Here is an 8605-nt window from a genome sequence, read left to right as displayed (position 1 = left end):
ATAGCGCACACTCTGCCATGTGTCACAGCCAGATGTTTCCAGCGTTAGACAGTCAGTCATGAGGGCATTGTCTCTCCAAGGATGTCTCTGGTCATGTGTTGTACTCTAATGCAGATAAAATGTGAGAGCAGTGTACAGCAGGTTGCAAAGGCCCGTGGGAACATCATCAGAGTGAATCAGAGTGAATCTCTTCACGAGGTGTTGCTGTTAGTGCAACAGGTTGTGACCACATCATCAATAACGTAATACTCTGTCAAAGCTTTTTTAAAAGCTAAAAGCTATAAGGAAAAGTCTTAAAGCTTTTGCCAGAAAAGAAAAGGAAAAGAAAAGCACTCAACAAACCAAACAGACAACAAGCATTCTGAACAAAAGACAAGACAAACACTACATGAGGTCTGACTCACACAGAAATAAGACAGATAGACAGAATAAGAGCAAGAACATGAGGGCTGAGAGGAACATAAACTCGTTAACATCCCACAAAGTAAACACACACTGATGGCCATGCTAGAGCTGGTGTATAAATCACAGCTGAGAACAACAACACTTTAGATGAGGAGCTGTGCGTTGTTTGCTGCCAACTGACTTCTTGTAATGTGTGGAAAATTCAGTTGAGGTGAGAAATAAGCTGTTGGTGGAAGGTTTAGACAGCAGTGTCTACAAGCTTGGCATGCTGAATTTAGTTAAAGGGGACATATTATACCCTTTTAAGACAATTTTATATTGTCTCAGAGGTCCCCAAAATATGCCTTTGAAGTTTGTTGCATGTCTAAAACCCCTCTGTTTCAGCCCTGCTCAGAACAAGCCGTTTTTGTATCTGTGGCTTTAAATGGTATTTAGCTGTCTGACTCTGACCCTGACCACACCCCTCTCAGGAAATAGATGTGGCACTCCTGATGTTACAATGTTATAGACGGTTACAGACACCCTAACCCTATCCAAAGTGAAAGACCTGACAGGGATTTGAACCATCAGTGTCCCTGACAAAGGTCAGCAGGGTAACCCACTGAGCTATCCAGCATCTCAGCTGACAGCTGAGGGGAAGATCAGGAGAGGAGCGTTGAACTTTCTTTCAAGCAGGGAGGGCCAACCAAACCTGCTTTACATCACTGCATCCAACGCTTTGCATTGCACTTGGTGATGTATGGCTTGGATGCAGCTGCTCGGCCATGGAAACCCATTCCATGAAGCTCCCTACACACTGTTTTGCAATTGACCCTGCAGAAAGTTGGCGACCTCTGTGCACTATGCGCCTCAGCATCCGCTGACCCCGCTCCATCATTTTATGTGGCCTACCACTTCGTGGCTGAGTTGCTGTTGTTCCCAATCGCTTACACTTTGTTATAATACCACTGACAGTTGACTATGGAATATGTAGGAGCGGGGAAATTTCACCACTGGACTTGTTGCACAGCTGGCATCTTATCACAGTACCACACTGGAATTCCCTGCACTGACGGTTCCCAAGTAGCCTTCATAATTCTCAAATAAAAAAGTTAGACACAACCAGGACCCTTCTAAGAGCTGGTTGTCTAGCCAAACTGAGCAGTCGGGGGAGAAGGACCTTAAAGAGAGGTGACTAAGAACCCAATGGCCACTCTGTCTGAGCTCTGGAGAACCTGTCCAGAGATGGAACAAAGTTCCAGAAGGACAGCCATCACTGCAGCCTTCCACCGACATGAGCTTTGGCATCTCCACACAGAATCTATACATACAAGCTGGCCTGAACATGGTTACCTTTTGTGCATTAGCCAACATGTCGCAGTATGCTGCATGTATGGCTGCATGACCATAAGGGGACTGTAGTCAAATAAATGTACTTTAACATGAAGTTGGCCCCCTTTTAACAGCTAAAACAGCTTCCACTCCTCTTGGAAAGCTTCCACAAGAATTTGGAGTGTTTTTTTTTTTTTGGAGATGTGTGCCCATTCATTCTGTAGAGAATTTATGAGGTCAGGCACTGATGTTGGACAAGAAAGCCTGGCTCACAATCTCCATTCCAGTTCATCCAACAGATGCTTGATGGGGTTGAGGTCAAGGCTCTGTGTAAGCTAGCCAAGGTCTTCCACACAACCTCATCAAACCATGTCTTTAATGTCCTTGCTTTGGGAGTACAGTCATGTTGGAATAAAAAAGGGCCCAAACTGTTGCCACAAAGTTAGAAGTATAGCGTTGTTCAAATAGTCCTAGCATGCTGATGCATTAAAATGGGCCTTCACTGGTGATAAGGGGCTTAGCCCAAACCCTTAAAACCAGCCCCATACCATTACCCCTCCTCCACCAGCATCCCTCAAACCCAGACTCACTCATCTGACTGCCAAACAGAGAATTTTGTTTGGCAGTAGTTATATTGCCCAATATAATCACTCATTATTACTAAATTGTGGGGCACTATCATAAACATAGGCATAAAAAGCCTGGATATTAATCAAATAAAGGAATAATAATAAGATATGAACCACTTGGTGTGTTTGTATTTGATTATCAATACAAAATGTTTGTGTCACTTTTAACTAAATCTTCTTACAAGTGTTGACTTTTAAGTTTGATTTCTTACATCGGCAATTTTCATTCATATCTTCTTTTGCATAGAGCTCATTGGGGTTTTCTAAATCAGTTCCACTAGAATAATTAACAACTAGGCCTTTGGACAATCCAAAATAACCAGGACACTATTTCCAAGAAGAGACAGATTGTGTGGCGTTTCTAAAATTACAGTTTTTGTCACACACCTCAAAGGCAAGTGTCTCTAAACCTGAAAGATTAAAAACAAACCCACATTGTCTGCAGGCTAGATGTAGAGATTTGGTAAAATGACTGTAAAGAGATAGGAGGGGAGATATGGGAATAAATGTAGGTTTTTTTCACAGGTACAGTAATAAAACACACAGAGTATAGACATGAAGCTTCCATTCCACACATGCATGAAGCTAACCAAGCATGAGGCACACATTTCCCCTTTTGTATTTTTATTCCTTCCTCTTCCTCCCCCTCCACTCTGAGCCACACACTCCCTCTCCCTGTTCTCCCCTCACTCCTCCTCCATGAGTTGAAGTGACGGGGATAACGGGAGGCTGATTATCACAATGAAATTATCCTGATTTTCTGCTCCACTTGGAGCCGTGGGGCGGGCAGCTGCTGCCTCTGAGATCGTCCCGTCCGCCTCGCCTCTAATCATTCGGAAACACAAATTCTCGCAGGCTGGAAACCTGCCGGTCCCTTCCCAGACGACAGTGGGCAGCTGCACAGTGTGTGTGTGTGATAATGTGTGTGGATAACAGAAAGAAGACCAAATGTAAAGGAGAGATACATTTTCTGCATCTGTGTGTGTTTATGAAATGTTGAAGCTTGTTTGTGTGTGAGTGTTGTTTTTGTTTTCTCCAGCTCATAATTAAAGGCTGCATAATTTGGCTCAGTGCAGAAATATTTAATAAATGAGCAGAAACAGGCCTGTCTCCTGCGGGTTTAATCTTAATCTGTTTGTTATTGTAAGGATTAAAAAAATGGTGATAAAGACAGGGAAGAGATGCAGCGAAAGAAAATAAAATCTCAAACAAGCTTTGAAGAAAACAACAAAGTCAGTGGTCACCCACATGCCAGTGCTATTAGCCCACTACAGCACTTTAAGTGAGCATCTGATAACCCTGTGTACTTTAGGGTATCAGTGGGATCCAAAGTGTCTCTTAGGGCGTGAAAACTTTTTCAAAATTAGTAAAACTTCTAAGTCATCTGATGCAAAAATCCCCGCTCATCAATAATGCAAGAACGCTTATTTGATATTTCAAACATCATAAAGTACCAAAAAAAAAAAAAACTTCAGAGAAAAACAGATGGAAAGATTGTAGATCAGAGAAAAAGAGGGCTGCAAATTTACTACAGAGAGAGGGACATGACAGAGAAGGAAGCGGCTATTCAAGCTGAGTGCATGACGCAGTAGATGACTTTCAGGGTCAGTATGTTAAAGACAACACTTTCAATATGAGTCACCACTGTGGAAAGTTAGCAGCAGACACGCACTCACAAAATATTCATTGACTTTAAACATGATACTTGACTCTGATTTCTCTTTTGTTTTTCTTGCCTGGCTGACGTGATGCAAAGAAAAGGTCACTGATTGTTTGAAATTAGAGCCTGCTATACTGTGTTACAATACTGTCTCCCTCTGATAACACAGTAAAAGACAAAAGCTAATAATCAATGCTGTTACATAATAATATTGTGTGTCTGTGTCTTTGTGTGTGCGTACATATCAGATGTAGCAATGTTGATTTCCCCTTTGATGCTTTTAACTCACTCTGTTTCTTAATATATTCCTTTCATGGAGAGACAGTGATAACCAGAGGGGTCACTGACCTTATCAACATTAATCTGGAATATAACATGGCATCACATATTATGATGTTCTATTTTAAATAATTTTGTATAGAGATAGTCTCTGTTTGATGAATCTTGGTGACTTTCTTAGTGATTGCCTCTCAGTGACAGTTCAGCTGCTTTTTCCCCACAGATTTTCATGATCCTCAGAGAATTTTCACTCACAGTCTGAAGGTAACCAATATCCTTTTATTCTCTCTCTTTTTTTTCTGCAACCATTAGGTCAAAGTTTCCATTTGTCAAGTGTCTGGATAATGTGAAAATACACAGAACACTATTCCCGTCAGCCTGGTTTTTACTTTCTGATCACAGCTGAATAGTAAGGATGTCTCAATCAGCATTTTTGGCCTCTGATTCCGACCAAATTTTTTGATATTTAGTATGTACCAATTCCGAGTCCTGATCTAGTACTCATATTTGCCTAGAATAGAGTTTTAAATGTTTTTTGTTTACAAAAGTTTTCAAAGTAAACAGAAAAACTGCTAGATGTCTCAAGCTTATTCCATTGAACTCATTACAGCTAGCATTCTTCTGAAACATTTAAAATCAAATTTCTACTCCCGATGATGTAATAGATCTGTTGCAATTTAATAATTAGTAAAATAAATAAATAAAGTTGCATATTCTCTTAGTTTGAATTATATCAGACAAGAGTCAAAAATCTACTTAAAGTGGTCCAAACAGCTGACAGACCTTATTAATAAGAAAAAATGAATTCAAATGATAACCTCAGTTTAACTGGAGTTGTTGCAAAACTTTTTCCTCCATCCCTCTAATTTCTATAACTGTTTTTACCCTAAATTGAAGTGAAGTTTCTTGTTCAGGAACACCGGTATCCAGAGCCTTTCCGGACCCTTCATTAGTGACTACCAGTGCTTGGTATTTTGATGTTTATAGCATTTAACTGTTGTACATACTGAATTGAGTGACAAATATCTGATTTGCTTCACATGGAGTTTAAATTATGTTAAAGCATAGGCAATAGAATCTCTTTAATTAAAAAAAAAAATGAAAAACTAAAGAATTAACTGTAGAATTAAAGACTTACAGTCCCCCTGGTAGCAAATGTTAGCTAACTTGGTCTAATTTGGTGTCATTTTCTCAGGCAGATATAGAAGCTTGTGATGCTCAGTGTTGATTTATGTATAACTATTCCCTCCGGCATGTAATGTATGTTTGCATTGGCACACATTATTGATAGCACTGCATTTATCTACTTTTAGCTCAACATTTCTTTATCACGAAACATATTATGCACTCCCAGTGTGTCTGTCTGTCACAACACTTCAGTCCTGAGCCACTTTAGAGAAAATGAATATAATCTGGCACACGAAAGATGTTGTCATCAGATGTGAGTCAGCTGTGCTTTGTGTGTCTCATCCCTATTTGTGCATATATGCATGACAGATGCTATGTGTATGTATTTGTCAATTTGTGTGTGGATGTCTGTTGTGCTCATATGCAAAATTAGACTCCACCTGTTTTGGTTAATTTGCAAATGTGTATGAATTTAAATCTGCATTTGCATATTTTTCTCTTTTTGCTTTATCAGTGTGCACATGCTGCATGTTGGTGAATATGTCTGCCCGTCTGTGTGTGGGATGTGTGAGTGGATATGTATATCTGTAGATAGACTTGTGTATGTGTGCTCAACTGATGTGGTTACTCCTCAGGGCTTTGCACCCTGGGGTGTCAACAGAGAGGACGGTTGGGTATGTGTAACGTCTCTCTGTTGGAGCCTGTGAGGAGTTCACAGTGCTAGCTGTCCCAGGAGAAACCAGTCTCCGTTTCTCATCTTGAGTCAGAGAAAGTTGTGTAACCTTCAATTGCCTCTGGACAAGACAGGCAGATAATGAGGCACCTTCTGTCACGCACACACATTTGCAGCGTAACACAAGCACATGAAGCTTCAGCTTTAGAAAATATTTGAAGAATATTTGACGTTGTATAAACAACCTCCCCCTGTTTTGCATCAGACCAATGTCAAAAGATAGAGAAATGTATGACATCAAGTTGTATCGTTATGTCCACATTATGTCATACAATCATACAAGATTTAGTATTTAAAACTCATCTTAAATCATTGCTTTTTTCTGCCTGGTTAGGATACAGCATTTAAAGGGGCTTATTAGACACGTTCAGTCTGTTTTAAACATTTAAAGAATCTCAGGATGTATTTTGTAAAATTTGTAGTATGTAATTAGAGATCTCAGTATACACAAGTCTTCACACATTCGGTCTAATTGGTGTCAAGCATCACCTGTAATATAAGCTGAAAATTTTTCAAAACACATTTGTTCAGTTAGTAAAAGTGTCCATCCATCCATTTTCTATATCACTTATCCGATTCAGGGTCGCAGGGGGCTGGAGCCTATCCCAGCTGTCATTGTGAGGCAGTGTACACCCTGGACTGGTCGCCAGTCAGTCACAGGGCGATCATATAGAGACAGACAACCAGGCACGCTCACATTCACACCTATGGCCAATTTTAGAATCACCAATTAACCTAGTGAGCATGTTTTTGGTGGTGGCAGGAAGCCGGAGTACCCTGAGAGAACCCATGCATGCACGGGTAGAACATGCAAACTCCGCAAAGAAAGGCCTGACTGGGAAGCGAACCACGGACTTTCTTGTTTTGAGGCAACAGTGCTAATCCCTGTGCCGCCGTGCAGAGTAAGAGTTTGATGAGGTTTTTTTTTTTTGTTTTTTTTTTGTGCTTCACAGTCAAACCAATCGCAATCATGATGTCAGGCAATATAATAACAGAATCAAGTAGTACTTGAAAGGTTTACAAAAATGCCTACAGGAAGGCTCTTACATTTACTAAAGTTCTATGATTGCACTTTGTGGATGTACCTTTTCAAAAAAGAAAAATCCGTCATTTTTCTGAAGATATTGAATTATTTTGAAAGCACTGAAAACTCAAGGTTAAGGTTGTTTTGAGGGGAGAAATACACACTTCATATTTACCCTTTACATCCAGTACAAACACACATTGTTGCCATATTGTGCAGCACTTGTATTTTTGATCATTTTTTCAAAAATAATACTGCAGGAATGTAGAAATATTATAAAGATGTTCATCTATGCTGTGGCGAAGCAACAGAACAAAAACAAACGAGAAATGAAAGCAGTAAAATGAAACTGACTTTGCTGAACACAAATCCATCAGTATATTGTTTTAACAAATGTTGCACTTTTAAATCAGCAGGTAGTGTGAAATGGTGCTGACTTTTATTTTCAGTCATAGTCACTGCTGGCCAGCAGTTGTGTGTCTTACAGGTGATGTGATTTTGCAGGTTTCTGCTCTGTTGTGTTCCAGCTGCTGTTCGAGGTGCTGAAACAGCACCCGCAGGGCTGATCTTTGCTGTCACAGTCCAAGGTGCTTGTCCTCAACCTACAGAGCATGATGGATCCTAGAGCCTGAGGGCTTATGTTCCTGTAACCATAATCACAAAATCACAGTGCAGTTATTCACAAAATGACTACATGTGTACAGCACGTATCATATACCATCAGAAAGTACAAACAAAAAATAATAAAGGGACACAACTCAGAGTTTAGTGCACTACTGTACTCATATTATCATAATATTCCATCAAAGCAGTCCTGCTGCATCACAAAGATCTAATCTAGTCAAATATTTAGTCCAAAAATGATTACTTCCATTAAGAGCCACAGATTTGTGTTTTATGATTTCATATTTGCTGTTGTTGTTCTCAATAGTCCTCTGTATTTGCTGTAATATCGTATTTTTTTTATACAGATATTAGCATTACTATCTAGCAAATGACTAAATGGCTTGATAATAGCAATATCAAAGTAATATCTTCTGACCTTATCATTTACACATCATTTATCATCATTTATTTAAGTCATACAGAGGTGAAATTCTTTACTGATCCCTGGAAAGTTTGCATTTCATAAAAACTGCAGCCCACTTCTATCAGCTCTCACGGACAGTAGACTAATGTTTACTCCCTTAAAGGAGACATATTGTACCCTTTTAAGACAAGCTTAAATTGGTCTCAGAGGTCCCCAAAACATGCCTGTTTAGTTTGTTGCTGAAAAAACACTCCAGTATTGGATTTTTGTACGTTTAAAACCCCCTCTATTTCAGCCCTTCTCAGAACGAGCTGTTTCTGTGTCTGTGGCTTTAAATTGTAATTAGCTGTCTGACTCCGCCCCTGGTGCTACGGACACTTTTATCCAAAGGTTAGAACTTGACTGG

Source organism: Cheilinus undulatus, linkage group 10 (assembly GCF_018320785.1).
Source record: "Cheilinus undulatus linkage group 10, ASM1832078v1, whole genome shotgun sequence".
NCBI classification, from domain to species: Eukaryota; Metazoa; Chordata; class Actinopteri; order Labriformes; family Labridae; genus Cheilinus; species Cheilinus undulatus.
This window is presented reverse-complemented; position numbering follows the sequence as displayed.